This window comes from Pongo pygmaeus, chromosome 8 (assembly GCF_028885625.2).
Source record: "Pongo pygmaeus isolate AG05252 chromosome 8, NHGRI_mPonPyg2-v2.0_pri, whole genome shotgun sequence".
In the NCBI taxonomy this organism is placed as follows: domain Eukaryota; kingdom Metazoa; phylum Chordata; class Mammalia; order Primates; family Hominidae; genus Pongo; species Pongo pygmaeus.
Window position 1 is genome coordinate 65007053 of NC_072381.2, and position 16950 is coordinate 65024002.

Here is a 16950-nt window from a genome sequence, read left to right on the forward strand (position 1 = left end):
CACATGCAGGCTGCTTGCAGACTCTGTGCTTGGCCATGTTTCTTGGTCAGCAGGGCAGTCAGGCAATGGGCATTTTAATCATGTTTATGCTGGACAGAGCTGTCCCTTGAGCTTGAGGACAATGTTCTTGAACCAGAAGAATATGGCAGAAGTCTAATGCCATTTCCAGGACAGATGCATCAAATGCAGTCTTGGGTCCGGTAATTCTGCCACAGATGGTGGCCCATTGATATGTGCATGCTTGGCTGGGGTCAGAGTCTATGCCAATGTCACAGGACACAGCAACCCCAATGAGTCTGTTTAATTATTTAACAGTCAAGGTGACCAGAAGAGACACTTTCCAACAGGACACAATGAGGAGATACCCAGCAAGTCTTCTAACTGATTGGGGGAAGAAACCCAGTGTATTACAGGAAAATGAGAGAGTGCATTTGAATTTGTTTCTAATCTGAATTTTCCATATAAACTCTAGTTAGCAGTTTCAAAACTGTGGACTCACTTCAGCCTAAGGGACAAAAACAAAACAAATGACCCGAGGTACCAGCTGCAAGATGCTGGAATAGGAGGGAGGGAGGGAAGGCCAGTGAGAGGGCAAGATTATTAATATGCTTTTCTTACTAAACTGGCTTTCAGAATCAAGGGGAAGAACCAAGGTGGGTTGTTAAGGGAGTACTGATTTAGATGTGCTGAGCAGTTGAAATGTTTTTGTTTCTCAAACATGAAAGCACTTGGCTTTGCATGATTAGGTTTTAAATTGCTCAGCAAAGCATCACTTGGGGCTAACCTGAGTCTGTGAAGTTCCACAATTCAGGAAGGGTGGTTACTGCAGCACTCTTGTGTTTCAGCGTTCGTCATGAAGACTAGCATAGATTCCACCGTTCAATTAAAGCAACGTTTACCATGATATTCCTATTTTCCATGATGCAGGGTCCTGGGAAGCATCCCTTTCAGGAAGGGAGTATGTATTCAAGGTCAGTCAGTACATGAATGTGTCTGAGACTTGGATGGCTCAAGGGGATAGAGCTAGGTGTTACCTGGCAGTCGCAAAAGTGAGAGATGATGACAAGGCCAAGGTAGGTAGGAGAATGGGGATCCCTCATTCATTTATCCCATCATTATTTATTGAGCACCAACTGTGTCGCAGGCATTGTTCAAGGTTCAAGCACAAAGCTGTGTTCAATGGGTTCAGGTAGAAACATGCACAGTTACATCACAACAGAGTAAACCATGGGAACTGCATGGTGCAGAGTAGGGGGTATTTGCATGGCAGTTGAAGACCTGTGTCAGATGCTGATGCTTCTATAATAACCCAACTTGGTTCTTCTCCGCTTTTAGAGCCAGTTAATTAGGAAAAACACTTTCTTCCTTCCCTGTCTGCCATTCTATGTTGGCATTTGTCCCTTGGGTTGATGGGCAGACACAGGTATGAAACCCATAACTTCATCTCTCTGGGATTCAGTTTCTGGGCAGAGTGGGCAAAGGAGGCCAGGGTCTTCTAGACCCACTAAGTCAGAAGAATCTCCTTCTGATCTTTGGTTTAATTTTTCTTTTGAAGCTACTCAGTCCATGATTTCAGATTAGGGAGGTACCACCTGGCAAAGGGGGAGCCTGACAATGCAGGACAGTTCTAAGTACCAGGCTTGGGACCGATGCTATGGAGAGATGGTAGATGGGACTACCCTCAACTGAATAATGTGTGAAGAGAATTTAAGACCATCCCTGACACATAGAGGGTCCAGTGAAAGTTGAGAGCAAATAACCCTAGGAAAGAAGGCAGGAAACCCAAGGAAGCCATTCATTTATTTATTATTCATTCAATCAACAAATATTTCTTAAATATTTATATCAAAAAAACATGGAACCTCTAGCCAAACTCCCTGGGTTCAAATCCTGGCTGTTTTACAATATCTGTATAACCTTGAGCAAGTTACTTAATTATTCTCCTGTGCCTCCATTGCTTCATTTGTAACATGAGAATAATCAAAAAGAATAAATGGAGATTGTTATGAAGACTAACACGTGATTGTTATTAGTATCTTTTTGTTCATTTATTTAGCTGTGTCCTTAGTCTGTTGCTTGATTGGTGTGGTGTTGGGGATGTGGCCAACGGAGACAGGCAAGGTCTCTGTCTTTACCCACCTTATATTACAGTAGAAGAGTCAGATTATAAAAAAATAATAAATCAATAAATAATACTTTAAGGTAGTGATGAGTGCTATGCATGAAACAACAGAAGATGATTGTGGAGTGAGTGATTACTACGGGTGAGGTCCAATGATAGAGAGGACCAGTGACGAGGGAAGACAGTCAGTCTACACAAAGATCATCCTATTGAAAAATATGAAATATGCAAGTCTTTGGAATTTACCCAAAAAAAAAAAATAGAGAAAGCATTTCTTGAGTTTCCAAGAGAGGCAAGCAGGATGAGCCACCAAAAATAAGTACGGTTAAATAAAGATTGATTCTGGGACCAAATAAGCTTCAAGATAATTATTTCTCATGGTAGTGAATCAGTATGGCTCACAAATGAATTCATCTTTTCATGTTTTCAGTACCCAAGGTCCTCGATGGATGGATTAATCCTCCTTTTCACCTCGCTTCCTTCACCTGATCCCTCACCTCTCAATGAATTGAAATTAAGGGCCATTCATTTGGAAAAACCTATTAACTCCCTGCTTGTCGACAGCTTACTTTCTACTCAGCCTGGCTGGGTTCCACCTCTTAGCTCGTGAGCCCTCACGCAACTCTGCTGTCTCCATTAGTGTCCCTTGTGGGCTGGTGGCCGAGGCAGTTAGGCTTATGAATATTCCAGTTGCTCCTGTAAATTTCCAGCTTCCACTGTTAGGCAGGACATGAGGCGCTAAGAGATGTGCATCACTTCTGGGCTGGGGCAGGGGATGCCCGTGTGTGGTGGTGCAGTCGCTGTCTTCCCTGATGGCACTGAAGAGACTGTGGCTTCCAGGGTTGCAGTGCAAGATGGCGGAGCTTCTGATGCCTAGGCCCACGAGTGGGCAGGTGGAGCAGAGCCCAGGCTGCCTTTGTCTTCATAGGTCTCTAACTTCTTGGCTTCTCAATAGCCTCAATGACTGGTTCCTTCCTGTATTTGGTAGGTGATTGGAAACCTCTTAACACATGAATTATTCAGTCTTGGCTAGGCCTTCTCCTAAACATTTGTCTCTGGTTCTTAAAGTTACCTTTTCCTCCTCTCTAAAATAACTTCCTTACCTTTTCTTGCCATGGACACTATGACCTCCTGGTTTTATTTTCTTGATTGTATTTGGCATTCTCTGAAATTGTCTTATTTGTACATTTATATGGGATTTGTGTCTCCTCGCTAGAATATAACTCTTATCTATTTATACTCCACTGTATCCTCAGTGCCTACAGCAGTATCTGGTCGAAAGGGGTGCCTGATAAAAATGTGAACGAAATGAATGCCAATAGCCAGGAAAGCACCTCAACCCCCTCCCCTCTGCCACCCCCTTTATCAGGGCTGGGCTGTGTCAGCTCATTGAGGCAGTAGGGAGTATGGTTAGGATGATGGACTGCCCGGGCTCAAACACAACTTCCTACCTGTGTGATCTTAGATAAATTCACCTCTCTGTTCCTCAATTTCTTTATCTATATAATCAGGACAATGGCAATACCTATCACATGGATTGTTTTTCAGATTAAATGAGTTAATATACATAAGGTCCTCAGAAAATTATCTGATTCATAGTAGGGGCCATGGAGGTATTACCATTGCCAACAGTTACTGCGGAAGCAAAGGGCCTGTCCTCTATCTGGTAACTCCCCGACCCCCTTCAGTCTCTTGAGAACCTGGCCTTAATGCTCACCTGGGGTACCCTGGGATCCATTCAGCAAGAAGGTTCAGCCACACCAAGCCCTGTTCCTTAAGCTCAGGAGACATAAATCCACAAAGCCTACAGGACAGATCCCTGAGGAAAGTGGCTATTCTGGATGGAGCCAGAAGGTTCTTTCTCAAGGTCAAAGCTCTCGGAGACCTGATGAGGCCCTGCCCCTCAAGCTTCTGTCCTTTCCACAGCCCTGCAGCATTATTTCCATAATGTTATTAAAAACCAATGTGTGCTGGCCAGATGAGTGACACTTCCCAGTGATAGGGCTCGGCTCTACTCCTCCAGGCATGGAGAACTTGTTCAATTATGTGCCACCCCATGATGGGCCCAATCACAGTACACACATTAGCTTCTAATTATACCCTTGTTGAGTTTCTCTTGACAGGAAGGAAATGAATTTACCTCGTGTCACCTCTGTAGTTTGCAAGCAGGCTTGGCTTCTGATAATAGCACCTTTCATGTTTTGTAAGACCAAGGAGAAGCATTCGTGTGGTGGCCAGTCCTTGGTGACCCTTTGTCTCAGCCTGGAGGTGAGCTTGAGCCGACTCTTCATGGAAGTGTTTACTCCTGGGGCTCGTAGGAATCTGGCTGGGGGTTGGGTGGTCAGCTGTCCCATAAGGTTGTGGGCCTTGGCCACTGCAGCATGCACATCTGTGAATCCACACTCTTATGGTATCGAGGCCTTGGGCAAATGACTGAATTTCGCTTGACCTTGCCTTCCATCTGTAAAATGGGGACAATGATAGTAGTTATCTCACAGGGTACGCATCAGATTTAATGAGCTAATAGACGCAAAGCACTTCTATGTGCCTGGCATATAATAAATGCTACATTGTGTTTTTATCATTAAAATTATCTTAATATTATTTTGCTGTTGCTGTTATTATTGCTGTTGCTATTGCTTGGATTGGAACATGTCTTTGCCATTTATAACTGTGTGACCTTGAACATATCACTTAACCCCCATGTGCCATGACATTTGTAAAACGGGCAAAGAGGAGTCTGTTCCTTGGTGCAGCTGCAAGGATGTCAGTGGGTTGGCACAGGGAAGGCCTTTGAAGCAGCATCAGTGCAGGGCAAGTGTTGTGGGTTATTGTTGGTGTCTTGCCTCCCTCACCAGAGGGATCATTTGGGTGCTGTGGAGGCAGAGGGGTCTGTCTACGGTGGGTTAGGATTATGCACATAGGTCTTGCTTTCCATTTGGGACAGTAAGCATCTGAGAGAAGAGTTTGTCCCTGACTATACCAAATTCCAAGTTCTGCCAAGGAATCCTGGGGCAGGCCAGAAAGGGAGGCAGGAATGGAGCCAGTGGTGGGCCCAGCGTTTCCTTCCAAAGCTTTTAGACTCACCTGCTAAAGCCAGTCATGAAGTGGACAGGAGGCAGGGCAGCAGGCCCCTCTCTCACTACCCCCTTCACCAGCCCCAACCTTCAGCAACTTTTCCTGGCAGGAGACCATGTCACCGTCCCCTCCCCTTCCCATCACAGGCATTTCAGAACACGAGGGGATCTGGGGGACCCACATCTAAGGAACTGTGACTGAGAGCCTGAGAAGGGCTTTCTCTTGACCTGGGAGAGGGAAAATTAGGCAAATTGCTGTGTTTCTCCACTGTAAACCTGAATGGGAATGAGGGAGGAGGGAGAAAAAGCCAGACAAAAATGGAGACACATGCAGAGACATGGAGAAACAGAGAAAGGAGAAGGAAAGAGCTAGAGAGATAAAGAAATGAGAAAACACTGAGAAATAATTGGGAAATGAGACAGACAAGCTCATAGAAGGACTTAGACCCAGAAAGGGAAAGTGGAAAATTGTCTTGACAGCTAACACGTATTGAGAAGGTAGTATGTGCCAGGCACTGAGATTAGTGTGCGACATCTCTCATTTAATCTTTCCAACAATTCTATGAGATAAGTGCTGTTGTCAACTTCATTTTACAGTGAAAACAATGGACATACACAACGGTGAAGTGTCTAAGATCACACAGCTTTTGTGGAGGAGTTAGGACTAGAATCCAGGTCAATTTGACTGCAAAGGCCATGTGCTTAACCTCCTGCAGAGAGGCCATGACCCTGGGACCTAAAGCATGGCAGAGCATCTCCGAGTCTCCCTGAACCCTGGGCATTGAGAAGCACTAGTCATTCTGTTTTGTAGTACAGATGTGTTTATAAAGAGACTCCAGGGAAGTCAGATGGGTAAGGATTATGCCTGTCACCCTTTTTTTTTTGCATTTTTTAAATTATACTTTAAGTTCTAGGGTACATGTGCACAACGTGCAGGTTTGTCACATATGTATACATGTGCCATGTTGGTGTGCTGCACCCATTAACTCATCATTTACATTAGGTATATCTCCTAATGCTATCCCTCCCCCCTCCCCCCCACCCCACGACAGGCCCCAGTGTGTGATGTTCCCCTTCCTGTGTCCAAGTGTTGTCATTGTTCAATTCCCACCTGTGAGTGAGAACATGCAGTGTTTGTTTTTTTTGTGCTTGCGATAATTTGCTGAGAATGATGGTTTCCAGCTTCATCCATGTCCCTGCAAAGGACATGAACTCATCCTTTTTTATGGCTGCATAGTATTCCATGGTGTATATGTGCGCATTTTCTTAATCCAGTCTATCATTGATGGACATTTGGGTTGGTTCCAAGTCTTTGCTATTGTGATTAGTGCCGCAGTAAACATACGTGTGCATGTGTCTTTATAGCAGCATGATTTATAATCCTTTGGGTATATACCCAGTAATGGGATGGCTGGGTCAAATGGTATTTCTAGTTCTAGATCCTTGAAGAATTGCCACACTGTCTTCCACAATGGTGGAACTAGTTTCCAGTCCCACCAACAGTGTAAAAGTGTTCCTATTTCTCCACATCCTCTCCAGCACCTGTTGTTTCCTGACTTTTTAATGATCGCCATTCTAACTGGTGTGAGATGGTATCTCATTGTGGTTTTGATTTGCGTTTCTCTGATGGCCAGTGATGATGAGCATTTTTTCATGTGTCTGTGCCTGTCACTCTTGACTTCTGTGTTAGTTAGGATTCCTTGGGCTGCATGTAACAGAGAGAAAAGCATTTTTTCCTACAAGTGGAAGTCTAGATGTAGGGGTTTCTGGCACTAGTGCTGCTGCTACATCATGTCAAGGTTAGTGTCTGTAGGATGTTAGGATTCCCTTGGCTTTTCACTCATTGCTACAAGACAGATGGAGAGTTTCAGACTTTGGGTCCATTTCAAGTAGAAAGAAAAGGGGGAAGGGCAATATCAGTTTAAGCTGTTCCCTCCTGCTTTTTATCAGGCATCTTCCCCTGCAGAATATGTGGCGTGGCCACCCATAGCTGCAAGGGAGGCTGGAAGGTGATTATTCAGCTTTCCGTCTTCGAGGACAGGCAAGGTTGGACTCCACCTTGGGTGAGCCAAACTGCAGTGTCTGCCACCTTCCAACAAACCAGCCTAAGCCCAAACCCACCAGTAACCCTCCCCTAGTGGAGGGAAACATTTAGTTCTCTTGGGAGTTGCAGGCAGGTCTTTGACTTGAGGCACCATTCTGAGTCAAGTTGGGTGGTGGGGAGGTGGGGTGAGGCAGGAGTGCCTAGCTCTGCTTCCCCATGGTGTTGCTGGGGGTAGGTACAAACACAGTCACGTCTGCTGTGTCTGGAAAACCAAGACTGGAGTCTCTCAGCTCTCCAGTGCCTGCTTTCCCTGTAGCCAATTGCAAGGCTCACATCCCAGGAAAGGCAACAGATTAGATGAGCGCAGGAGCAGAGAGGCTGGGAATGCGGTGGAGGAGGGAGAAATGTGGGTTTGGCAGAATTTTCTAAAATATCACTTTATTGATTTGGAAGAGACACAAGAGAGGAAATATAAGAGACAAGTGATAAGAGGCTCAGCCGAGATGGGCATGGAAGAGCCTGCTTTTTTTTTTTTTTTTCCTTTATTGCACACCTATGGAGCTTTTCTAAGGATTAAAAAAACACTTCCTTACCCCTTCTCCATGAGATTTTAATACCGCAGATACACTGTATATCTGTGTGTGTACTCTGTATGTATCTGTGTTTATACATAAAGGATGTTTTTTCACTTTTCAATGTCTGCCATCCTGGAGGAGACTTTGCCCCCATTGAGAATACATGCATGAGACACATCTCTAGAGACACATCTGGGCTTACTGTGGGAGAAGATCTGGTCCCACTTTGTCAAACTGTCTTGTAGACAAAGGGAATTTAGAAGAGTCTTACATTTCTTGAGCACCTGTTATGTACTTGGCACCAAGACAGGGGCTTTAGGTCTGACAACTCACCTGATGCCCAGTGGCAGTTCTGAGTGGTCAGAGCAGGGGCCTCATTTCACAAATGACATCATCAAGATTTAGGGGTTCCCCACTCCTTTGAAGAGATCTAACCTGCCCAGATGAACAAGCTAGCACTATTCTGATGACAGGGCCTGGTTGAGTGTCAGATGGGTTCAGAGCTCGTAGGATGAGCACAGAACAGGCTGGAGTCTGTAGTGGTCCTCCCTGGAGGAGATGGGGTGTGAACTGAGCTCTGCAGGACAGACATGCAGAGATGAGAAGGGGAGGCAGCACCTGCTGGAGAAGAGCAGGAGCAGAGGCTTAGGGTCTGTAAGGGCCTCTGGCTGCAGGGGAGGATTTTTGCTGAGAGCTGAGAGAGATGGAGGCAGAGCCATCCTGAGCAAAGAGAAGAAGCCCCACCCTGGTGTGTTTATTCCTCGGGCCCTGGTTGTGATGTAGTATTGAGCCAGGGATCCAACTCAGCTATAGTTAGCATGATTTCCAGAAGGCACGAGGGCGGGAGATGGGGATATAAAAGGCAGGAGTCTGGGGCTCCTCACTCAGAGACTTCTGAAACCTGAGTGGCATTTTCAGCATATCCCTGTGGAGGAAATCTCTGAAAGAAGGTAGCTGAGTCTGTGACCAAAGAGAGGCTAGAGTCCTGTTTCCTTTTCACTCTCAAGAGCCTTCAGGCTCACTCACCCCTTCCCTTACAGATACTTTGCTGGAGCTCCTCCTGACATGATTATATTAGTAAAGAGAGGCGCCAATAACAAATGGCCCCCAAATCTCAGTCGGATTCTGCAACAAAGGTATATTTCTTGCTCGTGCTTCATATTCTGTATAGGTTGTACTGAAACCCCTGCTTCTGGAGCCATTTTTCCCCCAAGATTCTTCATTTTAACATGTCCTTCCATTTGCCATACTGCAGGAAGAAAACATGGAGAACTGTGCACAGCTCCTAAAGTTTCTGCCAAAATGGGACATATGCCACTTCTGCTGATGTTTCATTGGCCAGTGTAGGACCCATGGCTTAGCCTAACTTCAGAGGGTGCAGGGAAATGTAATCCTGCTGCATGCCTAGGTTGTGAAGAGCAGGAAATATTTGTCAACAGCATTAAAAATGACCACAGTGATTATAATAAATGATGTTTCAATATCCAGTTGAAATGATTTTTCTGTTTTTTTCTTTTTCTTTTTTTTTTTTGACACAGAGTCTCACTCTGTCACCCAGGCTGGAGTGCAGTGGTGCAATCTTGGCTCAATACAACCTCCGCCTCTCGGGCTCAAGCGATTCTCCTGCCTCAACCTCCCGAGTAGCTGGGATTTCAGGTGTGCAACACCACACCCAGCTAATTTTTGTATTTTTTAGTAGAGAAGGGGTTTCACCATGTTGCCCATGCTGGTCTGGAACTTGACCTCAAATGACCTGCCTGCCTTGGCCTTGGCATTGGGCCTCTCAAAGTGCTGGGATTACAGGTATGAGCCACCATGCCCGGCCTAGTGTTTCTTCTTCCTCTGTAATGCTCTGATGGTGTCTGCATCAGTACTCATATTAAGCTTGGTAAATATTTGTCATCCCATCTAAAGTCAAAACATTAGGGACAAGATCCTGTTGAATGAGGGAGCTACAAATACTTATTGAGGATCCACTCACTGTATACCAGGCACAGTGCTAGGTACATAGAGCAAACTCCCAGTCCTACAAGGTGGTGGATCTAATGATGTGACAGATGACTTGTCTCCAAGTTCTGGAACATCCTGAGCATGTTCTCATCCCAGCACTGACTAGTCCAACTACTTGTTGGTTCTCTAAGTTAGAATTGGGAGATGTGGGAAGCTTCTAGAAAGAGATGACCTGTGACCTAGCACAGGCTCTACCCACAGCAGGAGCACAGTGCATTCTTGACCTTCACAATGCTTTTGACAATGGTTCATTCACCCTCCATCACACTTGTTCCTTTCAGTGGGGCAGATATTGTTAGTCCCATTTTACAGATGGGAAAACAGATTCTAAGAGGTCCATCAGCCTGGTCTGCTTAGTTCTTTGAGGATGAGTGTTCATCTCTCTGGCTGTGTCAGCTGAGCTGGACCTGCCGAATTCAATCTTCCCATCACTCAGCTCCCAGTGCCATCAGTCAAGTGTTCTCAAATTGGTGGAGCTTAAAAATGACAGCCATTTGAAATTGAGTAGAATTTGGTATTATTAAAATAGCATTCTAAATTTTAATCTTGTGCATCGACTTTTTAATAGCTTCTACTTTCACTGAAAATTGTGGGCCATGCTCACAGACATTCAATTTAAATACTGTCAGGCAAGACTGATTTCTCTTCCAACACTGCCAGATTTTTCTTTTTTTTTTTCTTTCTTTGCATTCATCTTCTTTTTTTTTAAGCATTGAGTTAATTTTTCAGTACTTGGAAATTTCACAGTGTATTAAACCTCAGAAAAAGAACATATCTTTGTGTACAGCTCTTTTATTCTTTGTCTTCGGTTCTGTAGCCTTCTTTCTAGCCTATCTGTTGGTTAGGGCAGGATCCTTTGTGGAAGCTAGGTAATGGTTAATTTTCTGGGACACATTTTCTCATCACTTCTTCCTTGTCATGATGCTAAACAAGTCTCGTAGTCAATATCAGCACCCTCCCCTGCATGTGTCCTTTCAACACTTAATCTCTCTAGCACTTAAAAAAATATCTGGGAGATGCTGGCCATCTCTGAAGGAGGTTTCTCCCTTGCTGCTGTGTCCATTACTATTTTTTTCCCAACTTCCCCCTGCATCTGCTGTATGCATTACTATTTTTTCCCAACATGTCCCTGCATCTTACCTAGTTTTCTTCATCCTCTCATTCCCATCCCAGCTTCTCACCTTGAACCAAGATTGGTGGAGTGGAAATGGAGGGCAAGGTTGATGAAGAGGAGGGACAAGGGGTGATACGAAGTGAGGAGCATGGGTCTTGGAGTCAGACCTGACTGGGCTTGAATTTCTTCCTTTGCCAATTGCTAACTGTGTGACCCTGGAAAAGTTACTTAACCTCATAGAGTCTTGGTTTTCTCACTTGTAAAATGAGGTTAGTGGTACCTGTCACACAGGGTTATCATATGGATCCAACGAGAAAGGGTACATAAAGTGTGATGCTGAGTGCTGTGGTTAATGGCATCATAGCCAACTGGCCACTCTTTCCTCTCCTCCACTCTGCAATTTCTGCACCCCAGCCCAGCAGTTCTCAGGTCTAGATACACATTAGAATCACCTAGGAGCCTTTAAAAAAGGTGCAAATGTCCCTAGGCCTCACTCTAGGCCAATTAAATCAGAATCTGAGAGTGTATGCTTGTGGCATCTTTACTTTTAAAATTTTCTCTAGGTGAGTCTGATGCATGCTAGGGTTGAGAACAACTCTAAGTCCCCAGGGTTGCCTAAAGCCCAAATACACTTTTCTTTTAAGATCAGAGGAATCTTATTTTAGTGCTTGTGGGCAGATCTCTCATTAGTGATGGAATGGGATTTAACCTTCCTTGGCTGTGCCTAGGAGAAAGAGAAGAAGAGGCGGTGTGGAACAGGGACTCTCAGTGGGTAAGCCTAGGGTTTCCCTTTGTTTTCATCTTGGGACACCTATGTACCCCTGCAACTATACCGCTTGTGCTTCCATAAGGATGAGGACGGGAGGAGGAGGAAGATGGGGAAGGAAAGAGCAGGAAAAGGAGGGAAGGGGAGAGGCTTTTCTCATGGGACCTTCTCCATACTCCTCTGCCCGCTGAGATGTTCCCCTCCTCTGTACTCTGAAAATCCTTTAGTCTAACCCTGAGGGTCCAATATGTGGCCAGTAGCCGCATATGGCTGTTAGACACTTGAATATGGCTAGCCTGAATTGAGATGTGCTGTGTCATACATGTTCCAAAACTAAGTAAGAAAAATAATCTCATTAATAAAACTTTAAAAATATTGGATATATGTTGAAATTATAATATATTACAAATATTGGGTTATGCAAAATAGTATCAAAATTAACTTTACTTGTTTATTTTTCATTTTTTAATATGAGTAATAGACAAATTTAAATTAGCTATATAGCTCTCATTATATTTCTGTTGCACAGAACTGGTTCAACCCGTTGTTTGATACTGAGTGTATGTTTCATGTGTAAATATGTCTCAACCCTTGCATTAGATGGGCAGTTTGAGAACAGAGACCTCAGCATCCATTCATTTTCTGTCCCCCAAACACCTATTTTCAAAATGCCTTGTACTCAGCAGGCAGTTGGTAAATGTTTTCTGTAATTGTGAATGATAACAGTGATGGTAGTGATGATTGTGGTAATGAAGAAGATGATGATGTAATAAAGCTCAAATGGTATATTGGGGCCAAATTACGAAGATTTTTGTAAGAAAACAGTGCAAGATGGAATGGTTACATTTTTAAGAACAAGTGCCCTCAAATATACCTTAATTTTTGATTAATTTACATATATAAAGACCCTTGATACACAGAACAAAAACATCTTCCATCATTTCTATTTAGAGATAGAGTGATTCTTAAAGAGTCTTACAATGAACTCCCCCACAAAATGCTCAGTGAACTCTTGCTAGGGAGCAGTTCTAGGTGGTGGGAGTAGAGCAGTGAGCGAATGAGATAAAAATCCATGCCCTTTGGACCTTACACAGCATGTGAAAATAAACACATTTCCAAGTAAAGTGCTTACATGTCTGATAGCATAATAAGCAGCCTGGTGGAAAATCAAACAAGGCAAAGGAAAGGAAGTGTGGGTGGGGCAGGCGGGGAGCATGTGAAGAAGGTGAACAAATCTATGCAGGCTTACTTGATCTTATTGTTTCAGTAATTCAGCTAATATGTTTCTTTATTCATTTATTCACTCAACAATTGCATATACTGAAATCCTATTATGTCCTTCAAGCCATGGTGAGACAAGGAAGTGGGTTTCACCTCCCAAGGAGCGCACAGCTTACTCTCAGAAGCAGGAAAATGTGCCAATTACCCATCACACTCGCATCCTTTCTAAAGTAGATCCTCAATTAGGCAACACTTCAGCAGCTGTGGAGTTACTCCGTAGTAGTCTGAGACAAGTGCATCTCATCTGAAATATCCTCTAATGCAGGATATACTGGAGCTGTTGCCTAGGGAGATACCGCTCAAGGAATATGCGTTCCACAAGAAAATGCTATGAAGTTCTAGTTATTATTTTGAGCCCAGAATGAGTTGAGGCCTAAAAATGTTGCCATTCCATTAAAATGTGTTAGTTTGAATTTAGGCACAAACGTTATTTTTGAATTATAAGCATGAGACTCGTTTATAGTAATGTAGCTTTGAGAGGACTTTGGGTGATTTGCCAGGCCATTCTTTTTCTTTTTCTTTTTCTTTTTCTTTTCCTCTCCCTCTCCCTCTCCCTCTCCCTCTCCCTCTCCCTCTCCCTCTCCCTCTCCCTCTCCCTCTCCCTCTCCCTCTCCCTCTCCCTCTCCCTCTCCCTCTCCCTCTCCCTCTCCCTCTCCCTCTCCCTCTCCCTCTCCCTCTCCCTCTCCCTCTCCCTCTCCCTCTCCCTCTCCCTCTCCCTCTCCCTCTCCCTCTCCCTCTCCCTCTCCCTCTCCCTCTCCCTCTCCCTCTCCCTCTCCCTCTCCCTCTCCCTCTCCCTCTCCCTCTCCCTCTCCCTCTCCCTCTCCCTCTCCCTCTCCCTCTCCCTCTCCCTCTCCCTCTCCCTCTCCCTCTCCCTCTCCCTCTCCCTCTCCCTCTCCCTCTCCCTCTCCCTCTCCCTCTCCCTCTCCCTCTCCCTCTCCTCTCCCTCTCCCTCTCCCTCTCCCTCTCCCTCTCCCTCTCCCTCTCCCTCTCCCTCTCCCTCTCCCTCTCCCTCTCCCTCTCCCTCTCCCTCTCCCTCTCCCTCTCCCTCTCCCTCTCCCTCTCCCTCTCCCTCTCCCTCTCCCTTTCTTTCTTTCTTCTTTTTTTTTTTTTGGATAGACATGGGTCTCTCTATGTTGCACAGGCTGGTCTCAAACTCCTGGGCTCAATCCTCCCAAACTACTGGACTTACAGGCATGTGCCAGGCCATTCTTGATATAAGTTGTTTCTCACCCATTTGGTCCATAAATAGGGGAGACAATAGGCCCTCTGTCCAGGGCAATCCAAGGTATAGGACTCACATCCTGCTCTATGCCATCTATACCATTGCTATTTGCCTTCTCGAATGGGCTGGCAGAACCGAGACCTTCCTTGACCAGATGAGGCCATTCTGGAGCTCCAGGCAGGAAGCAGAATGAAAACATGTGTTTGTTTTACTAAACAGCTGTTGCATGTGTTGGATGTAAGAGTCCCCCTTGCTTAAAGAGAAAATAACCTAAGAACTTGCTCTTCGTGCATTTCACCTTTAGAACTAGAAAAGTTGTCTAATTAGATTAACACACGGGTGCATGTATGTGTGTGTTAGAGTACAGATACTGCTAAATAAGTCCAGTGTTTCTCTGCATTGGTCTGAATTTTGGAAAATGGGATGAGGCTGATTAAGTGGCTTTCATCTGAGAGCTGTGTACTTCTGTGGTTCTGTTTTTCTCCTTTGAATCCCTATCCTATCTCGTCTGGCCTCCTTGCTGTGATCCCATGGATGTGTTCAAGTGTACTGCTAGTTCTCTGCCACTGCAAAACTCTCCTAGCTCTGCCTGGTGACCCCATAAATCCCCAGTGTTCCATGCCTGGTGCTCTGGGGAGGGAAGCAGATGGCAGGGCTGTCCATTCTGCCACCCAGGGAGGCAGGAGGTCAACTAGGGTAACAGCAGCAGGTGGGGAGGTGGGGTTTCTGGGCTGTGCGTGCAGGGGACAACAGATCATCAATGATCCATGCGCAGAACAGCCCTCATGGAAGTAACACTGCTGGCAGAAGGTGGCAGCAGCTGGAGGCTGCTTCAGCTCTTGATCAAGCACAGAATAATGTTGGGTGGGTGGCTGAGAGTTGCTGCATTTATGAATTGTCACTCAGTGGCAGCACTGAGGTCCCCAAGCTCTGTTTACAAATGGATTTTTTGCTCAAATGTTTCCTTAACTCAGAGCAACTCTCTCTCCTTTTTTTCCTCTCATCCCCTGGCCAACTCCTGTGCACCCTTTAGGTCTCAGCTTTGGGCCCCAAATTCAGGAAACATGTTCCTCCTCTGTGTTCCCTTATCCCTGCGTACTCAGCCCATCGTACTGTAAATGCTCTGTAATCTGTCTCCCACAATGGGCTGTGCCCTCCTAACAACAGGGATTGTGTCTTGTTCCTCATTGCATTTTCAGGGCCTGAAAATGTATATCTAGTGCTGTCAATATTTGTAGACTTGAGTGGATCTCATCTATGTGCATGCTCTAATTTCATTAATTATAGACAAAAAGGAAGTAGCAGCTTGGGTAACCAAACAAGCAGATAATCCCCAATTTACTTCTTTAAGGCTTTGCAGTGCTCCCTAGGGCAATTTGGGACAGGGGACAGGTTACCTATTTTATATATATACATATATTAGAGATGAGGTCTGGCTCTGTTGCCCAGGCTGGAGTATAGAGGTGTAATCATAGCTCCCTGCAGCCTTGACCTCCCAGACTCAAGGGATCTTCACATCTCAGCATCCCAAGCAGCTGGGACCACAGGCATGCACCACCATACCCAGCTGATTTTTTTTTTTTTAAAGGTTTTGTAGAGACAGGCCATGCTGGTCTTGAACTTCTGGGCTCAAGTGATCTTCCTGCCTTGGCCTTCCAAAGTTCTGTGATTACAGGTGTGAGCCAATGTGCCTGGCCCATTGTCATATTTATTAAGTAAATATGAGGACTTAAGAGGTATTTGAATATTGATATTTATAAAATACCCTTCACTGCCTTCCTCTTCAGCATCATTTCATCCTTACTGGCTCTACTTAATCAAGACAGGAATGGTTGTTTATGGAAATGAATATGTTTAATGGAAATTCATGTTTCACTGACCCATTGTTGCCATCATGCCATATATCATAAAGCACTTTTGTATAAATTAAATATAAGGATAAGCAAGTTATTGCTCAGATTAGGTACTGTATTCCTCATGCTCAGACCTGCTGCCAGTGTCAGAGGCCTGAGAGTATGCCAGCTGGGGTGAGCCAGGCCAGTGTGGGATTTAAAAGTTCTCTAGATAAGCCACATGTGATGATTGAGCTCTCTGCTGTTCAGGCATGTGGCTGGCAGGTACATGGGGGGCAGGGAGAAAGACACTGGAGTTTGATTGGAGCCAGTGTATTTTATGGCCTTCTTAGTTTAGATTCCATGTGGCTCCCCTAACAATAGTAATAATGACAATAGCACCCTCCTGTTTAACCCCATCTCTGTGCCAGACACTTGACTCAGTGCTCTCCCACATTATTGCGCGCCCCAGCATCCTGAATGAAAAATACTATTTTCATTTTACATGTGAGGAAACTGAGTCCTCATAGGTTAAGTGACTTTATTGAGGTCATATAGGTAGTGAGTGTTAAGATTCAAGTAGAGTTCTCCCTGGCTGCTTTTCCCACTAAACTTTGCTGCCTGAAGAGCCATCCTGGGCAGTTCTGATTTTGCCATTCACTGATAGCTGTGTGAATTTTAGCAAGTCATGTCAATCTCTAGGCCTCAGCTACCTTTCTGTATAATGGGGAGGTCACTAACCGCCTGCTTTGGAGGGATGTTAAGAAGATTGAGGGAACCAAGGTGCATAGCAGTATTTACGAAATTATTGTGAGTTCCAGATAAGGAGGGGTCATTGCTGTTGTTTGTATTTCATCCTGACTCCTGGTGGCTTTAGGTTGTGGGCTGGGAACACTGAACTAATATT

The 16950-nt window shown here is 44.9% G+C and overlaps 1 protein-coding gene across 15 annotated transcripts in view; it reads left to right on the forward strand.

Annotated features, from left to right (window-relative positions):
• The window catches only part of KCNMA1 (potassium calcium-activated channel subfamily M alpha 1), a 768905-nt gene that overhangs the window by 291251 nt on the left and 460704 nt on the right, over window positions 1–16950 (forward strand). The window lies entirely within an intron of this gene.